Below are 20,363 nucleotides of genomic sequence, written 5' to 3'. Positions count from 1 at the left end.
ACTCTTCCAAAACCAATTACTCCCACCTGGCTATTCCCATTTCTACTAAAACATCTCCTGTTACAGGTGAGAATTTAATATTCTCTAATTGAAACCTCTAATTTAAGGCATTTGCTTGCTATCCTCAAAGTTTGAAATCCTGGCCTGGACTTTCACAGGGTGATTAGATATTGCAGAATCTCGAATTTTTGGCTATCCAAAGTCAAACTAAGAAACTTTCAAGAAATAAACAACGCTTTTCTTCTAAAAGTCAGGCCTCTTTATCTTTCTCACAGTTAAGTGGTCTGAACTTGAGGTAGGGAGTAATCTTCCCTGCCCATGGCAGGGGGCTTGGAACAAAATGATCTTTAAGCTCACTTCCAACCCAAACCATTCTAGGTTTCCCTGATCTTTCCAAGTAAACCAGCCCAATCCATGGAGTAAGTCTAGCATGAGAGAACAAGCATCTTCATACCAACCTCAAGCAACATTCCCTGTTATTTGCAGTCTATGTCTAATTTCTACTCTTTTTTTTTTTTTTTTTTTTTTAACTGGAGCAGATATAGTAGATATAGATAGAAACCTCTTTAAAGCTCGGTTGTAGAAGCAGATGCATTTCCCATACGGCCACTGCAGTGGAAGGTGAGAGCAGATCATGGAAATGATGTAACAGGCCCTGTCACAGGAAGGCAAAAAAGAAAATCTGTTAAAAACTTCAGTAAGAAGAGAGAAATAGCACAAGTACTTCTTTACCTCAATTTGATCACATTGCAGAAAGAATATCTTTATTAAGTGCCTGGACTTAATAAAAATGTCAAAAACTCTCATTGCATAAATCAGCTTTTTCAAGATTTGTTGGGGTGATGGAGGAGAAAACTTAAAAACAGAAGGCAAACAGAAGTTTAGTTATTAGGTTATGACTTCCAAGGCTGCAGCTTCAAAAGCTTCCCTATATTTACTGGCCAAAGACTCCAACCTGGGACGCTTCCATCTAAAGCAAATCTCCTAAGTATGAGACAATGAAGTCAGTGTCTCATTTACAGCTGAAGAGTTTTACAAAGCAACATGTCCACTGAAAGATGAATCAACAAACAAACAGTACAGAACAGATACTGCCTTTATGACCCAACTGTTTTGCTCAGCCTGAAGTAGGATGAATAAAACGGATGAGGCAGGTTCACGTACTCAATCCAAACTGACAGAAGAAAAGCTTGGATGGGGTCAAGGATATCCCCCCTGAGACATTGGATTATTGAATATTCTACAGCAAATATCAGCATCTTCGTCCTTCTTCCCCCTCCTGCCTTTCCACCTACCTTATAAATCAGGACCTTTTCTCAAGGAAAGTTAAATGGTCAAATATCTCGGAAATTTTCTTAATAAACAATTTCCAGAAAAACATTAAAAACTTTTGACCATCTTTAATTGTGAAATGTATTGATTGTTCTTCTCAAGTAATGACATATTTTTGTTCCCTTCAGACGACTTGGATAGATAGCATTGTTTCTCTTTCCAAAGCACATCAAAGATCCCAAAGTTTGGCAGGCTTTCTGTTTTCTTTAAAAAAAGAAGGGGGAAAAAAGAAAGAAAAACATCAGCAAAACAAAGCTAAGAATAACTGCTCTTTTCTGAAGAGTTGTGGGCTTCTTCACTTCCAGATTCATGTCATGGTGCTCACTTCAGGGAGCTGCTGAGACACAGAGCCTGGAGGTGGGGAGGAGGAGAGGAATGGAAAGATCAGAGAATTGGCACGGGACACAGAGCCTTTTTCCTCTTGATGTTCAGGCTGAATCTAGACAAAGTCAGTCAGAACCCAGTGTCATCATGATTTTTAAACACTTTCATGGGCCATGCAAGGTCACACTGTAGCCTCTAACACAGGGGACAAGTTTCCACATATCTGCAGCTGGTACTTCATCGACAGCTCTGGTGATAGCTGGTCTCCAGTTTGTAGTATCTCCATTTTGCAAGTGAATAAATTCTAGAAATTGGCTGGATTTGGGTTAATCATGGCCTTTTCCATTCAGGACAAGGAATGCACATAAAGTACTGAGAGAGCTGAGTACCTCCCCCTTCTGCTCAAATGTTCAGAGGAAGCAGGTTGGTATCGCTGCAGAAAGGTTTTCAATTTTGAGAATGTTTTTGCCCCTGGACCCATTTTTCTTGATTTCCTTTCTCAGTCAGTGATTATGATTTACTTATCACAGACCTGCACTCCTGTGGCAGGATCTGATGTCTGTGCTATTGGTAAAATACCATGCACTATTGCCAGATGTTAAATATGAAGAAATAACGTCAAAACAACGCAAAAGAAATACCACCAGCTCTTAGTCTGTGAAGCAACTTTTATCTTGATTTACTGTGCAACTGAGCTTATTTACTGGTGTTAGAATCAGATTATTTTAAGGCTTAAAATTCTCCTGGTGGTTGTGGAACAAGTGGCAGAGTTTCCAAAGCTTCCCAAGCAGAGCTGCTTTGCTCTGAACTAAGAATAAGATATGACGAAAGAGTAGGAAAAGAAGTGAAGATAATCTGAGGGAAATGCCAGCACGGCCTGCCTTATCACCCAAAATGTGATGTCACACTGAGCTGAAACGTGCAAACCTTCCCCACCATGGCCTGCTCCGGGGTAAAAACTACTTTTGGCTTTATGGGACTTTTAATGGACTGCTATCATCCAACAGCCCAGACACAGGGCTGCAGGAACTGGCAGTGCATGGCATTTCTGGAAAAGGATACAAAATCCCTGGAGCGTGGTATGGAGCTGCACCCTGGCCCAGTTCACGTTGTGCCCACATTTTGAGGAATGAGCAGAAAGGCACAGTGACAGGGCAGCTGATACAAAACCCACTGAACTTCTCAGCTCGGCATGATAAACAAAAGTGCATCACTTGGCTAACTTGTAAATGACTGGGGCAAAGAATACGTCCTCTGGATCAAGATGACAGGGTTCACTGCTAGAACAAATCACACAATATGTGAAGTTAGACTGTGACCTATTGCTTGGTACAATTATCTGACCTCCAAACAAAGCCTGGTGAAGATGGCAGCGATCCTGCATATAAAACAGAGCCTGGTGGAAAGTTGCTATTCTTCAAACCCGCATCTAGACATCTTTCAAGTGATTTCAGAATTTAGGGTGAAAGTGGATCTTAGGCCTTTTTTAAAAAAGCCATTTCAAATCCTCATTCATATCATAAATGCTTTTTTCTCCTTTTTTCTGCAGGCCACTGAAATCTCTGGGGCCATGACATTGTCTGGGACTGAATGCAGCCCCTTTTTATCATTATAAAGAAATAATGAAAGCATATGGTGGAGAGGCACTCATATTTCAGTGTATGGTGCCTTCCTCCTTCTCCATAACCAAGCACTGAAGAATATATACTATGATGAGAACATTAAATATTTCCAATACACTAACAGAAAATTCCTAATAATTCAGTCATCCCTGCTGCCTAGTTTGATTGTAAGTTCAAAGTAAAAGAAACCAAACATATCCTCACTTTTGTGCATTAAACATCAGCAAGTGACCTGTATTTTATTACAGTACACAGCTGTTTTATCACATAAGTAAATAAATCACCATTGAACCAACTTTGGGAACGAAGATTTTGAATAATAACACAATTAAGTTTTCCCACAAAGTCCAAATAGCCCACTTGCTCATAGTTGCTACAAGCTGTGATTCCCACGTGAAAGATATCAACTTATTTCCTTTTCCTGTCAATCATCGGTACCAAGTGGGGCCCTGGTATGTCAGGTCATGACCTTTCACTCTGGGCATGAGCCTGAAAGCCACTAGTGAATCAACTAGTTTAATTATTTAGGCTGTTTTTAATAAATATAAAAATGTGGCCTTAAATATTTCACATGCTTGTTCAGTTTGGGCTTTCAAGGACCTCTCATCGGGCCCACCAGCCTGAAAGTGTGCTCTTATTGGTAGGAAAGCAGTCAATTAATAACCAAATCCAGCTTTTGGAATAAGGTTTATTTTGTTGATTTTGAGCTTCCTGGCTTGGGTGTCACTTGCTTGTTGGTTTAGAGGACAGGCTTTTTGTTATCTTTTTTTAAACATAAGACTGTTTTTAATCAACACCAGCTATCGCCTATTTGCCTACCTCCCACAAAATGATCCTTTAATACAGATGCCAGCATGGGATTCACAGATTTCCATGTATGGTCTATTTTCCACATCCTCTTCACCTATGCGAAAAAAAAAAAGCAAACAAAAAACCAAGCAGGAAGAAATCCAGTATAGCAAAGTCCATATAAAACAATTATTTTAAAAATATTTATAATGTAATGTTGACAGGTTTGCTATTAGGTCCCTTAGCAGTGGACAGTTTTATTCCATTTTAGGTCAAAGTGTGATGACAACTTTCTTTGCTAAATTTCCTAACAATTTCTTTCAGCATGTAACTCCCATAATCTAAAAATCTAGGCCTGAACCAAGCTGCTGATTCTGCCCAAGATTCTGCACAAGGAATATGTAGTACCTACAACCATGTCAGTAGAACAAGGAGTAATACTTTCCCTGGATGTCAGGGGCAATGATTTATATTCCCCAAACCATTTATGCTTATTGCTCAACAAACTTCCCAGCTGGTTGACACAGGACAGAATTAAACTTGAGAAACTAATTGATGGTGTCTTTTTAAAGAATAAGCCTCTGAACTTGGACTGCCAGAGTTAACATTGCTTCTGAACATTCCTGAAATGTACAGAACTTTCCCAGCGTCTCTTAGATTTATTTTGTTCTTCTTTCCCCTAGTGCTCTAAAACTTCTCAAGAAAGTGAGTGTGAAGGGCTGTCTCTATTTATAGATGATAAACCCAATTCTTATCTTTCTCCCTCCTCTCCCCCCTGCCATGGTCCTGCATCAAAGAGAGGGCTTGGGGAAAGAGGAGAGAGATGCTCTTAGTCTGAATTTTCCAATCCCTCTCATGGGCTGCTGGGTCTGCAGGAAATATCAGCATGCCAAAATTTGCTTTTCTTTCATGCAGGAGTATTAATCTAAATGATGAAATATATCTCAAAAATGAAATTGCCGCAGCGTAGAGATCATCAAAAGTACTTTAATTGAATTATGCTTTGTTTGGGACAGTAGAAAACATTTAATCTCAATACTGTTTGAATTCTTCATTTTGCTTTAATGGCTTCAAGGTGTCCACAATAGCATGTTAGAATTTACAATATAATCAAACAAAAGTCAGCTGAAGCATCCTATCTTTATTGAAAGAGTGCCCTTGCCTGATAATGCTGCTCCTCAGCAATTTCAGCAAAATTGCTGTAGTCCAGAGAAATCTTTCCAATTCATCTAAGTCTGCATTTGATGAAAAGCTGCCTCCTAAGAAGTTTTCAATCCTCCTCCCTCAAGATGCACCAGCAGGAGCATGTGTTTATAACATGTGAGCAACCCCGAATCTCCTGGTGGAGGGGAGATCAAAATCAAAGCATCGATCCAAGGATCCACCACTTTGCAATCCGATATGGGAAGATGCTGAGGAGCAGTAGTGGTTCCAGGGGGCTTTGGGAGCGTGGGGAGTGCGCGGCATCGCTGGGAACACGCTGCAGCTTGCACTTACCTTATTTAGCTTTTCAAAGGCTGACCTCTCATGCACCAAGTTCAGCGACATAGCAGTCAACCTATTAATGTCCAAGGAAGCCGTGGACCAAATCAGACAGTTTAAATAACTCAGCTGTGAACACAGAACCCCATTATCATTTCTGTGAGGCCAATCTGAGCAGCTGATTCATCTTGAGCAGTTTACTCTGGACGAGAGGTCTCTGCCGCATCCATTTTAAGTTTTAAATCAGATGAGGGTGAAGAACTCTGCACTCAGACACTGTGTTGGGAGGTGCCATATAAAAGGACAGACAGGCAGAGAGGCTGGTATTAAAGGCCCTTATGTCCCATCATATTTTACTAGCTCTATTCTGACATGATTACTGATTTCAGTGGAATAAAAGCATGTAATGAAACAGAGTTAGGAAACTGTATAGCTTTTATTCCCTTACAGGGCATATTTCCCTGGTAAACATGTCCTGGCTTTTCATGTATCTGATGGGTTTAGTCGCAGAAAAGCTGTATTTACCATATATTTCATTACCATGTATTTACAGCACAACCCACGAGAGGACCTAGCCCAGTTTTAGAAAATGATATGAGTTTCCTGATCCATATTTATTTTCTTCTTCCTTCTCTAGTGGGGGTTTACACCTTTTCTTACATGACCCTAAAGGCAGAAAAATGCTTCCACATTTTCAGCAATCTCTGACAGATCACACCTTTTGCATACTACCAAAATATTAACTGGACAGCAAACTTATGCGAGTCCTGAAACCAGCCTGTGAGACGCCAGAAACAACTGCACCTTACAGTTCTCTGACTCTCTTTCAATATGACCATGCAAGAAAATCACCATTATAAAACAGGAATGATGTAATTACATTACTCCTTTTCCCTTGGACTATTATTTCATCTAGTAGGCTGCTGCTTTTAAGACTTTATATGCGTATTCAGCAATTCCATAAATAAGATTTTCATTATCAACACTGAAATCCCCAACAGTTTTCAGCTCATAATGAGGTTTTCACTGTTCTCAGGCAACACTTGGAAAAGCCTTTTATATGATAAAATGAAGATGTGAGACAGACCGAGCAAGGTGCATGTGTTGCCAAAGGCATTACTTTCAAACAGTCCTCAATTTCTTCACTCAAACAGGTGGTGATCAGGTTCTAGTAAAAACAGACTTGAAATTATTTCAGTCATCCAGCCACTGGAAAAAAAAAAAAGAAAGAAAAGACAAAAAAAGCTGTTACTATAAGCTTCTTTACAGTCTCCAGAGAGCTCAACATAACATGTTTAGAAGAAATTTGCAAGCATTTAATTGATAAATTATGGCTTCCTGTAGGATGTTTCCAATAGTCACCCCCTCTTCTCTAAAGTTTAGACATGCTAATGCTTAGGAAGCGTGGAAAAAATAAGATCTTTGAAATGACATAACGAATTGATATATACAAAAAATGGTTCCCAACGTTCCTGTACACAAATCCAAGTATTGGTGAAGGCAAAGAGCTCCCAGAGTGCTGAGAAAAGGAGATAAAAGACAGGCTCAAGCCACACTGCAGTATCTGAACAGATTATTTGAGAGTGGAAAGCAGGTGTGGTTCAGATTTTATAACTGCCTCTTTGCCTCACAATGACAATGTACGGGGTTCATGTACTAACAGTGAAATGTGGGACCAAATTCTGCAGTGGAAGCCAGTCTGTAATTGAGGAAGGCAAAATATTTTAAATTTACGCTGAACTTGCATGCTTAAAAGCCTAATGAGCATTGGAAAGGTCACAAGAAATACAGGAACCTCATGTGACACTATTTTGTAGAAAGGTCAGACATTCTCCTTCAATTAAAATTAAGCTGTATTTATATCTTCCATACTTTGCATTAAAAAACAGGGGCTCGGTTCCAGAAGCTGAGAAACTACCAGATCCCTTCTGTATCTGACTTATTTGAGATGCCAAAATAACCTTGTGGAGTGGGAAGGTGAAGGGGATAAGCAGCTTGTGAAAGGCAAAGCAGTCCCACGGCTTTTACCAGAGACTGAAAGTATGGAGGGCCCAGACCCAAGAAAGTGTTTGTGCCCATGAAGACTTAAAATAACCACACAGGGCAGCCAGATCCTGGCATTAATGCTGTTTTTGAATGTCTAAAGTCACAGTGAGTTTTATGGCTACATGCCATGATGCTCTTTGAAGATTTAAGAAGTGTTGCATTTCATTTGAGATAACATGCTTTCGGAGTTGAATGGCAAGTTCCATAAATTCCTCTTGGATAAAATCTGAAGTAAACATCACAAAGTTTTGCATGGATTTCTTGCAATTTGTTTTGGAGCTTTTGTGTCAAACGGGACTGGAAAATGGCTGGCAATGTTTTATTTCACTTATTATACATAGATTTTGAGCATGCAAGTCTAAGCAAGAAATGTTTGGAGAGCATGGCTGTGCTGCATTTTTTTTTTTTCTGGAATAAGTGGCAGTTTTAATTAAAACAATTATACAAGTCTTTGTTTTCTTCAACTTGTTTGATTTAGTTGGTTTCTTTAGCAACAAACAAAGCTTTCATGGCTTCTTCACGTTTGCACAGAATATTAATGTTGCTGCCTTTGATTTCAGAATCTTGTAGACTTCAGCAGCCTCTCAGCATTTTAGTCTCTAACACTGCTAAGATTATGTGAGCAGCAGAGATGGGGATGTGGATATCCCTGCACATGGGTCAAGGCAATCCCAAGCACAAATAGAGGCTGGGCAGAGGATAGACTGGGAGCAGCTCTGAGGAAAAGAACTTGAATCTGCTGCAGCAAGTCCAGAGGAGGCCATGGAGATGCTCTGAGGATTGGAGCCCCTCTGCTCTGGAGCCAGGCTGGGAGAACGGGGGGTGTTCACCTGGAGAAGAGAAGGCTCTGGGGAAGCCTTAGAGCCCCTTCCAGTGCCTAAAGGGGCTCCAGGAGAGCTGGAGAGGGACTTTGGACAAGGGATGGAGGGACAGGACAAGGGGGAATAGCTTCATATGATTCTATGAGAGGCTCAGTAACCCAGCTGGGCAAAATGGACAGAAAAAGGGTGATCTGGTATTGTAAAAAGCTACTTCTGTCTGAGAATTCCAAAATTTGCAGTATCAATAACCTTCAAAACCTTCTGATCCACATTATAGCTGGCTCAAAGTTATGGGAAAGAAAAAGATGAGAGTGGTGTTGTTTCTTTTTTTCTGTAAAGCTTCTAATTTTCTTCCTTATTTTATTTTTAAACATTTTTGTTTATCATTGACACATGTATGCCTATGTTTGAGATATCAATTCATTTATCTTCAGAAATGTTGACACAAAAGATAAGAACCAGTATAAAAAGAACTGTTTTAATTTTGGTGCTTTTCAAAAGGAAAGGGAGCTTAAAAATGCATTTCTCTCTGAAAATGTGGGTTCAGATCTTGCCTCACACCCAAAATAAGAGTAACACTGGCATTTAGTTTCACATCACTAATTCTGCATGGTTTATCTCAACAGAAAAAGTAAAATAAATGTCTGGGCATTGCGGCTGTGCCCCAGAGGCGGCATTTGGGGTGGACTGGGCAGAATGGGGCAGGCAGTGCTGGGAGGGTCCAAGTTTGACCAGCATGGAGGGTTCAAATCCATCATGTGCCAGAGAAGAGAGCTAACAGTACATCTCTTGCTGCCTTCCCTCAAAATCCATCATTTAAAAGATCTGTTTTGTTTATGCCTGTTGCTGTTTTTAACATACATAGCTAAATCTCTATTTTTTTTTTTCCTGCTTATCCAGAAATCAGTATATTTTCCCTTCTCGAAGCTGTAACTTAATAAAAGCCAACCATTCCTTTCCAAAGAGTTACAGCTCCTCCCAGATGAGTACATCTAGGTCAGGTTTCAGCCTGGCATAAATATTGTATGCTTGAGAACTAACGGTCTGCAGAAATTGGGGTTCGTATTGGAACGCCTGACATAGCCTCGGCCATACCAGCACATGCGGGTGCTTGCTTTAATAAAAAACCCCTTAATCTCATTTGGCTCTACCTCACTGGCAGCTTGAAGTACTTGAATCAAACAGTACAGCTGTGAATTGTGACACTAGCTGGATGGAAGCCCAGAAAACTTTTCCCAGAGAAAACCCTTCAGGGAGGAAAAAAAAAAGGAAAAAAAAAAAAGAAAGAGAAAAAGAAGGAGGAGGGAAAAAAGCTTTGACAACTGAAATACAATAGAAGCCAAATACAAAACCCCACAACCAAACCTTGCCTCCCTCCAACCTGAATCTGAAACCAACCAGGAAACCAAAAGATAGATTGGACTCTTCTTAAAAAGGTTATTTTGTAAGGTAGAAGGGCCAACCTGGGCAGCCCTGAGCAATGGCCCTGGTCTGTATTTGCTGCAGTGCAGCAAATAAACAAAACTCAAGCCAAAGGATAGGAAAGCCTGAATTATACCACTCCTTCAAAATCCATTTAAAAGAAAAGGCAGCTTTGATTTGCATGAGGAAGAAGAAAAATATCCAACTGAGGAAATTAAAAGAGGGTTGGAAGCACAAGTGCCATAAAGCAGACCTAGCACAAGTGCGCTTGCAGTATTTATAATCTTATTTTTGCTTGAATCCTGATGACGATACCTTCCCCTAAAGCAGATAAACTGAGCAATATGGAAAAACAAAACAACAAAACCATAGAAAGTACATCTGAATGGGAGGAAATGTTCTTTTTCAGAAGGCAGCAGCCATACTCTGGAGTCATAAGGTCAAGAGGTGAATTTCTACTGAAGGAAAACATTAGAGCTGGATATTTCTCATCTGTCAGTCCCATTAAATACCATCTTTTAAGGACTCAGGACTGTGCATTGCGCCTTTCTTCAACTTAGCAGGATAATAAAGATTCTGTTGCCTTTTGCAGATGTTTAAAGACATGATGTGAAAGACAAATTCTCCAGCTAAAACCCTCAAGAAATGTCACTTCTGTGTCTTACTGAAGGAGCTCCAGCACATTCTCTACATAAACATCTGCCGGAAACATTTTAAAAAGGAGGCTGTTTAAATAATGGCTTTTGTAGGCTCGGTTGGGGTTTTTTTCCTCCTTTAAAGAAAAGAAAATGAATTTGTGGAAAGTTCCCTCTTCCAAAGCAACTTTCCTTTGCAAACATGCTTCAGCTAGGATGATCTGAGGGAGCAGCTATAAAATGAAGAAGAAATGTTGAAAATATTCCTTCAAAACATTCTATATCAATCACACCTCAGAGACAGTCATAAATCAGTGCTTTCTTTGACTTCAGAAAGTTGTTGCTCTTCATTGTTATGCTAACTTGTTTGTGACAATTATAGCAAGGCTCTCTTTACATAATAATTGGATTTTTCTATTAAATTTAACAGACAAGGAGAAAAAAAGGCAAAATAATAGCCAACATTCTGTTAAAAGTGGCGCATTTGAGGCATAAACTGAGAAAATGAAAGAGAAGGAAAAGAAATTGAGTTTATAGTCTTTTTACTGTAATTTGACTCCTTGTTCTATGTGACTAACACAAGTCTACCTACACTTCTCCATCTTTAAATGTCTGCCAGAGTGCTGGGCTCTGCAGTAACTGTGCCTGGGTACCAAAATGGATTAAGATTTTGGATGGGTTTAGCTTATTTTATGTTTATTAGAAAAAGATCTATACTTCTGGGTGCAGTACTTCTGTGTCAGAAATCAGAGATAGTTGGAAACCCCTCTTAGGAAGTCCACCTGTTGCCAGATAAAAGGGTGTTTCTTCTAGCAATGACTATATATCCATTTTATGAATTGGGGGTGGTATTTAATGCAGTCTATTAAAAGCTTCATTAAACCCTGCACATTCCACATAAAAAAAAAAAAAAACTTCCAAGGATTTTGGAAATGGTGCTGTAGGTGTGCAAATGCCATTAGGTGATTAATATAGTCTCTCTAACATATAATGATGTAGGGAGAGCTTTCACAAGAAATTTTATGATATAGAATATGGTTTTAAGATTAACATCAGAAGTGTGACTGCTTCTTCAGGACAGAGATGGAGAACGATGAATCCACAGCAATTTATCTGATAAGCAATCCAGAACTCCCATCTCCTTAACTAGGGGAGAGTGCAGGGGAAAGGCTGCCAGGCACTGTGGGGAAACAGGGGAAGTAAAAAACAATGCTGTAGTATTAGCAAGTAGATTGGTACAGTGTATTTTACACTCTGGTCAAAATCAGGAGAAAAAACGTCTGGCTGGAGATCTGCCTGATGGCATGGCTCAAGCAAGTGATGAGGAAAGAAAAAACTCTTCCACTTTTGCAGGGCTCAGATCTTTCCCATCACTAATGCCCATCCCACAGCATCATCTTTATCTGTGGATTTACCCACAGTATGCATAAAATTTACCTTCCGAAAGGCGTTGATACTTTCTTGGCTTTGGCAAGGTCTCAGATGTAAATGAAACTATTCTGGCAGAGGTATCTCAGAGGGAAAAAAGTTCCAAGAGTCCACAAAGTCATTTTTATCCCCCGGTTCTGGCTTCTCCTGGTGCTTGTCACTGATGGCATCATTACCTAAATCTTTATTTCTTGTGCTATGCAGTAAAAGCCCCCCAGTGTTAACCAACATACTCTTTCCTTTCTTCCTAAAAACCAAGAGAGGTGAGGACCTGATTTTCTTCTTGTTTAACATCCTTGATTGTCTCATAAAGCTCATTGAGTAAAACTGCTTTACAAACTTAAATACAGTAGATGCAGAAAACCATTAATATTTTCCAATTGTTTCTTATCTGTTGGTGATTTCTTTCACAAGTCACTAACAATTGTCTTTCTTGATGATTAGTTGCTATTGTATATCAGCTTGATTTTTGTATTCATATGCTTTCACAAAAAAGGTTGAAAGTTCAGTTTTTCCCAGTTTTCCCATCATGTAATAAAACATCTTCCGTGTGATCTTAGCTCCCAGAATCCCTCGTGACTTTGACTTCACTGCTGGACACACAACCTTGTAAAATTTGAAGTTCACTGGGTTTGTAAAGAAATTAATCTCTTTATTTGTGTGTCCCTTACAGATACATCAAGAAGTCTGTGTGATGCAGCATCCTCATAAAGTCAGTCTGATCTCCTCTGTATGAAAACTACAAACATCTCATTTAACACTTCCTTTAATAAATCCATTTGCTTTTCTAAAATATGTATATTTTTGTTTAGTGATATGAAAAAATGAAAATATCTAGGTAAGATTTTAGAACATATTCTAGGGTTTAAATGGAAAGATTCATGAACAGTTCTGTGCAGGGGTAACTTAAGTAATAAAGGATAGGGAAATTAATTCATCCTTTCCTATGCAGGAGTGAAGAAAGTCTTGCTGCTAATTTTACTCAAATAGTGATTGCTGATATTTACTCTACACTTCCTCTTAAAAAAACCCTCTAAACTGTACAAATCTCCCTGCACCACTCTAGCACAGCTGATAGACACCAGCTGTACTGTAAAATGAGAAGTTTCTGAACAGACAACGATTATCTGTCAGTGGATAATATCCTGTTCTGAATCACTAATGGCCTCTGCAAGGTTCAACGATGGGATATCAGAACAAGCTTAAGCATGAGCTTAAATATTTGCATGCAGTGAAAGCTGTGCCAGAGAGACGTCTGTATTAAAATATTTGTGATAATGATTTATTTTGAGGACTTTTCTGCAGAGTTTAGTGCCCAATCATTTTGTGGAACATTTTACCATTCTGTGTAAGATCTTAGTGAGTATTTCTGTGTGCAAGCCAGGCAGGGAATATACCTTTTTATTAGCAGAGCTGGTGTGATCCAGACAGGTGTAGTTTGATCTTTCCCACACTGACCTTCACATAACTTCATACCTGACCTGAATGAAGCACTGTCTCAAGGGTAAGGAACAACTTGCTCACGGAGAAGAAAATGATTATGCTGCTGAGTTATGTGATGCAGCTTTATAAGATGGAGTGTATTTTGGGTATGTGACTACAAAGCCTCATGTTTTGACAGTTATGCAGCATATGCAAAGGCCCATTTCATTTACAGAACCCAGGGGTACTCTAGAAAGCTTTCTCTATAAACATGGGTTACAGCCTATTCACAAAGGTGCTGCATTGCTTCCTTTCTTCCATTAACTGCCACACTCTAATTGTTAATTTGTGGCTAACATGCAAATAACAGCATTTTATCCCAGTAAGCAAAATTAGAATAGCTTTAGATTTGCACTTGATGCTGTGGGAAGATGCCAAATCCCAAGTGTCGAGTTTGGTTTTCATGTATTTGATTGTCAGAGATCTTTTCAGAGCTGGAAAATAAATATCTCCAAATAGCTGGAGTTTGTAGGTTTATTTTACCATGAATGAGTTTGTTTCTTAATCACATTTCTGGGAGCTGGGGATACTTAGTTTTAAAAAAGAGGGAAGTTGGGGCCTTCAGTGTGCATAATTCCTCTGGATAAAGAATGCTGCAGCTGAGTAGCAGTATTTTCAGGCCTCAAACACTGTCCTGTAATGACAGCTAACATTTTGCTAAAACAAAGAATGCAAATGAAAGCACTGCCACTACTACAGGCAGGAGCTTTACTGTTCAAGGTAAAGGGCCAGGCTTGCAGCAGGGGCTGGCAAAGACTAAAAATCTTTCAGCCTTTGGGCTCTTCCTGCACTTCAGTCAATATGAGGTTTCCCTGGCATACACAGACACCTCAGTTTTTTAATTGCCAAATGTTCCAAAAACTCTTTGAAGGAGGAGAGAAGGAAGTAGTTGAGAGTTTAAAAAAGAGGAGAAAAAAAGCCCTCAAACTTTCTCAATGTATTGATATTTTTCAAGGCAACGAGGGTGCCTTGAAAGGGTCCCTTGATGAAGGAGGGAGGTGGAAGAAAAGCCATTACCATGCTTACTTCCAGAAATTCTCCAGTTATTACTAGAAAAGCCATCCAAAAAGCGCTTGAAATTGGTGCTGCGTGCTGTTTATACTCTTTGGGAGGGAAGAAAAAAATCAGAACAAAACCCCAGACATCTTCTCCAAAAAAGGGAAAGGTCAGAAATTATCTGTGCTGCACTGATCAATTTACCCGAGTTGTCTTTCCATGGATTGTATTAATGGAACTTCATTTTCTTTTATTCAGCTCCTGGCCAATTTCTTCTTGACTCTTAAAAAGATCAATGAACACATCTCACTATCTTTGTACAAAATGAGCCACTATTTTTTCCTCAAAGTTTAAGGGACTTTATTATTTCATTTGTAATGGATTTTTCTGTCTCCTTTTTCTTTCCGCCCTTGTTGTGATTTCTCTGATCTATTCTTTCTTTTTTGTGGATTTTGTCTAAACTACCCAGGTTTGCTGTTCTGTGGAGTACAGGTAGGTAGGAAGTTAAGTCTTTAGGTCCAGTAATGTACAAACACTTAAGATTACACACAACTCCTTCTTTAATGCTGGTGAGAGCCAGAAAAAACATCACTAAAGTGAGACTAAAATGAGAGCATGTTGTTTGAGGAAATTTAACCAGCAGTATCAGTGAACTGAACTGTACTTCTAAACAGTCTCAGTAAAATCAATCAAATATTACTTACAGGAGAAAGGCTAACAAGTTATGGCCAGACAGGATTAAATTAAACCAGCAGGTGCTCTTTGGTTTCTCTTCTTTTTTTTTTTTTCCCCCTGTTAGTTTGTTTTGTGTGGTGGTGGTGGTGTTTTATGTGGGGGTTTTTTTCTTTTCTTTTCTTTTTTTTTTTTCCTAGTTTTGACAGACTGTAACTGGTTTTAACCCTACATTTTCATCCTCCAGCAAACATCACTGGTCTTTAAATGCAGCTTGCCTGGAATCTGCTCTTTGTTTATGCACATACAACACACACCACTTAAACACCAATGTACTGTCAGTTATTACATTCCTTATACATTCAAATCTTAAATTCTGCAGAGAAATTCAGTAATATCCTTAAACATAACTTTGCTACAAATACAGTCTTTTTCAAGAAATGTTGACAAATGAAAAAAAGCATAGTCTAAACATGGAAGCCAACTCCAATAACCTTCCAAATCTACCAAAATGAATTTTTATTCTGGTGGAAGTTCCGACACTGAAAACTGTGGGTTTAGTTAGTATTTGTAAAAGCAACCTCCCTACCCTACAAATGCTTAAATTATTCCTGGGAAATGAAGCTGTTAACATGAAATTGTTACAAATTACTGTTTTATTTCAGACAAGGTGAAATATTTCATCCTGGTTTTTACTTAAAAATAAAAAGAGAAAGTGAGTTTGAAATGATAATTTGAAATGTATTACTAAAGTCATAGTAAAAACATTTCTAAATTTCCAAATGCCATTTTTTGGAAATTGATCTGCTCTCCAAAGACTTTTTGATTTAGGCAGAATGGCATTCATTGAGCTAAAAAGCTTTCAATAAACAGTACTTAGCCTATAGGACACTGGAAGTTACAGTATGTCCCCTTACAAAAATCAACATTTTTGGGCCTTGCTGAAGATGCCTGGGACTGTTTCCCCTGCAGTGGAAATTGGTCATGTTAAGAGGGCTCATTCTTTTGGCCCTTCCAGGCTCACATCTGCAGACTGGAGCTGGAACTGGATGATTTTTCAGGTCCCTTCCAACCCAAACCATTCTATGACTACAGCTTATATTCAACACCTAAGGTGGTTTAGCAGAGCACAGATTCAGTAAAGAAAAGGAGCAAAAATAACAGATTTGCCTTCCATGTAGAAATACAAAAACATGGTTTCAAAAACAAAGACAAGCGCTCATTCCAAAATCCCAGAATGCCTAAAGTATTTCAGAAGTGGTGAAAAGAAAAGAAAAACCCTTTGGCAGTACTGCTACTCTCCATTTTCCCCATGCACAATCCTACTCCCATATGCAACTCCTGCCTCCCTTTGGCTGCTGTGCTGCTGTTAATAAGCCTGTGCTGTACATTTGGCATGATTTCCACCTTCCACTTGCCATTTATTCCTTTTACAACCTCCCTTGTTATAGGTCTAGTGTAGCAAACTGCTGCTTTATGGGAATTTGCAGCCCACTTGACATATGGTACAGGATCACTGGCCAAAATGGCAGTGGAGCACATAGGATTTTACAGCCCAAGTTCATTATCTGTCTTGTTCCAGGACTTACTTTGGTCTGTGCCCAATAGGAGCCTAAAATCCCAATCATGTGATAACAAGACTGGCTCCTCCACACATTTGTTGGACATCTCGATGGCTTCCACTCCTCTTGGAAGCAATCATGGACTGTGCTGGCATCCCCTCCCCATGAACAGCCGTGGCTGAGGGGCGTGAGGGGCATCAGCCTTTGCTTTTTCTCTCTGCTGGTAATCCTATGACAGTGAAACCATGGTGCTGCATGTTTCCCCACGCTGAACTTCCTGTATTGTTCAGATTTGTGTCACTGATGGATCAGGTCAGGGAAATCTCCCCTGCAAATGAGTTTATGAAGCCTCACAAGGAGATGACTGGGAATGTGGATTCACCTCAGCACTGGCACCACTGCTCCTCTCCTTCAACCAGCAGTCGGAGCAGAGTTTCTCCTCATTGTGACAGGCATTAATTGATGCCTGTCCTGCACCGAAGCCACACACAAGAGCTTTGGTTTCTGAACTTGGACAAACATTTTGTCCAGTATGAGATGCCCTGCTCTGCACCCTACTAGAGGACCAGGTATAATCAGACACCTGGAATTTACCAAGTGTGCATCAAACATGTAAAATCTGTTCAGGTGTGATTTTTAGCCTAAATATTCCATACTGGGTCTATTTTCACTGGAAAGACAGCAACCTGAATTTTCAATGAGCCTTCCCATTTTCCTTCTGCTTAAACAAAAACAGATACCATTTTTATTTAAATTGCATAACTCCACAATGTGTAAAATTCTCCTCACTAGGTTCTCTCTGGCTTTCTTGCCACGGGTATTGCTGACACTTTCATTTAGACTCTGTGCTATGGGCGCTCTGCCCCTTACACCGATTGTCAGGAGAACCACTTGTCACTTGTGGATTAAAACATTCCAGCAGGCACATTCATAGCACAAATCATTAGTTGCTCAATTTGATTCCAACCACAAACTTCTATCACAAAACTTCTGTGTTCCACAGGGGCAGCACATCTGTCTCCCTCCCACCATGATTCTGGTGAAAGGCTGGCTTTCTGCAAAATATTCAACGTCCCACTTCAGCTAAGACTTCTCACTTACAGAATGAGTCCACCCAGAAAAGTGTATGAGCTGTAAGTAGTCTGATAAATGAGATAAGTAGTGTTTTGAATTTAACAAAAAAACAAAAAAAAAAACCCAAAAGGTTTGTCAATAAAAATACTTGGTGGTTAAGCAAAGTTAATAGTCAAGTCAGGTAATACCGCCAGGCCTTTTCCTGGGATCACATATATGTTGCATCCCAGGCTTCATCAGTATCCACATATTCTGTCAGATTCTGGATTGTTGCTTCCATGTACCCCAATTCCTTATGGCTTTTATTCCCTTGCTTTCATTTCCTTTCATTCTCGTTTCTCCTTATTGTTGTTGCTTCTTTGAAAAGATCAATGAACAGGTCTTACAGTCTTGGCACAAAAAAGCCACTATTTTTCTTTAAACTTTAAAAGAATTCATTATTATTATTATTTCTCATAAGAGGGATGTTTGTATCTTTCTTCTTGCCTGTAGCCCCCCTGCAGCTAAACTTTCTGATGGGCCTTTGTGTTTAAAAGAGAATTAACAGCAAAGAATGCACAATTTGACTTAAAACATATTGATATTGTAAAATGAAGAGCCATTTAATGAATTTTTTGTCCCCAGTGAAGAGCCAGTGTAAGGAACAGTAGGGGCTGCAAATAAGACCTGAAAATGGCACTTTAATAGCAAAATGCATTTGTTTGAACAGTGCTTCCCTTTTCTAATGATTTTACAACATTGCCTCTCCTTTGTTCTCTTCATTAGTTGTCTGTGACCACAAACACATTCCAGTAAGAAAGGTAAAAAAATAAAACCATCCATCCAAATGTTTTAGACATCAGGCAAAACACCTATTAGTACAAGAAAGCACTCCAGTTGGTTGGTGCCCTGCCTTGGACACACACAAAAACCCACAAAAGCAAAATCCCAGATGACCCAAGCTCCCCAGCAAGCTCTTGCCTTGCAAAATTTTGCTTCTTGCCCATGAGAAGAAAGTAGAGCCTGGAGGAGGGGAGGTTGTTGACAGGGAAGATGCCATTAATATTTCTGGGATTGCAAGAGCATTGATACAACTGTTATTATTTTAACAGCACTTACAAGCACTGTTGAACGTTAGGGACTGAAATACTGGTAGTTGTACTTGAGGCTTTATTTATTAATGCCTGTAAAATGCTTTGAGATCTTCAATTACAGGATTTTTACAGGGAAAACTTTTATATTGTCTTTAGCCACACCAGCCTCAATCCTCAGTTGAAAGTTGATAAATACAAGGGCCATACTGTCCTGTAATGCAAGTTAATGTAAAATAACCACAGAGCTCTCTCACTCAGATTGCTTGTGGCTACTTGCATCCCCTGGCTGGAGTTCAGGAGGGTGGTACATTGTGTCAGGGTCAATCAGAACATCTCCTTTCTCACCCTGCTGCTCCCAAACCATTGTGCTTCCTGAAAAAACACAAGTTTTCCATCTTCCACCACCCTGGCCAGATTCACTGAAGGGTCTCAGTTAGTACAACTCCAGAGCCTGCTCAAGTCCATGTGCCTGGGATGCTGATATGATTTTGCTGCTCTGTCCCTGTGCCACCTGTTTTGCAAGGATGCTCCACAACCTCATATCACACCATTCATTCCAATCCATGCCCCTTAGTCCTGGGAACATGGCCTGGGATGGACATGGTTGGACAGGAGATGACATAACCTGATTTGGTAGTGCCAGCTGTAAAATTCACTACTCTTGTACCAGTTGTTAAAAATAATAGCACTTTTTAAGAAGTTCTTTTTACAGATCTTATTCTGGATTTTTTAAAGATCTGTCCTCAGCTTGCTGAGTTCCTTCTACTCCTATTCCATCAAGCTGGAAAAGACCTGTAGATTCCTACCCCATTAGCTGAAAGGTGCCCTGTCTGCACCACCTTAACCATTCTCTGTCCTCGGAGCCAGTCGATATTTCTTTGGCAGCACAAACTTTCCTGGAATTTTTTCATTACTCTACATGGCAAAGCCAAAAGCCATTAAAATGTGAGATATTGCTCAGAGACTTTTTGGAAAATCCAAAAATGGCATGTATTTAAAAGCAAACCATCTCAAAAGGAGTCGGATGATTTAAATATAATTAATTATGCTGTCTTTTCTTTTCTTTTCTTTTTTTCCCCCCACCTACTTGGAAAGCCAAACTACCTTAACTTGCCAAAACTTTGATTCTCCAGACACACAGTAAGGGAAAGGCATTTTACAAGCCTTAGACAAAGGCCTCCTCTGCTCAGTCATTTAATATGTAACAATTTGAATATCTCAAGACACACCAGAATGAGGCAAAAGCTCTAAGACTGCAGAATGATGGGACAGTTGTCTTGGTGTTGATGGCAGGTAGCAGATGACATTGCTTGGATTTTCTGGGAGAAGGGAGAGGCTCTTTCATTCTGTGATGTTCTGTATTTTATTTGCTGCTCTCCATAACCATGGCTGGGGTTTCTGCTGTGCTCATGGAAAGGCCACCATAAAATCTCTATTCAACATTTGTGCCTGGAGTGTCCTGCAGTTTGAAATGTCTTACTATTTCAAGGAAGATTTATTGGCTTTAACATGGGGAACAGTGAGCAAGGGGGAGGCACTTTCACTGCAGGTCTGGTCATGATGGAAACCCATTCCTGCCTTTCCTGGGTCAGCTTCCCCTGGC

The 20,363-nt window shown here is 39.7% G+C and overlaps 1 long non-coding RNA gene across 9 annotated transcripts in view; it reads right to left on the bottom strand.

Moving 5' to 3' along the window:
* Window positions 1–20,363, bottom strand: part of LOC104683915 — a 143,652-nt gene that overhangs the window by 9,897 nt on the left and 113,392 nt on the right. For 4 of the 9 annotated variants that reach the window (XR_002043649.3, XR_002043646.3, XR_002043651.3 and 1 more), the window contains exons 2-3: window positions 4,098–6,758; window positions 563–1,536 (exon numbers count right to left, since the gene is read on the bottom strand). This is a non-coding gene — a long non-coding RNA (uncharacterized LOC104683915). The remainder of the gene's footprint in view (window positions 1–562; window positions 1,537–4,097; window positions 6,759–20,363) is intronic. The other 5 variants (XR_005602830.1, XR_002043647.3, XR_002043650.3 and 2 more) reach the window with 5 other exon arrangements.

Source organism: Corvus cornix, chromosome 10 (genome assembly GCF_000738735.6).
Source record: "Corvus cornix cornix isolate S_Up_H32 chromosome 10, ASM73873v5, whole genome shotgun sequence".
Classification (NCBI taxonomy): Eukaryota; Metazoa; Chordata; class Aves; order Passeriformes; family Corvidae; genus Corvus; species Corvus cornix.
This window is presented reverse-complemented; position numbering and strand designations above follow the sequence as displayed.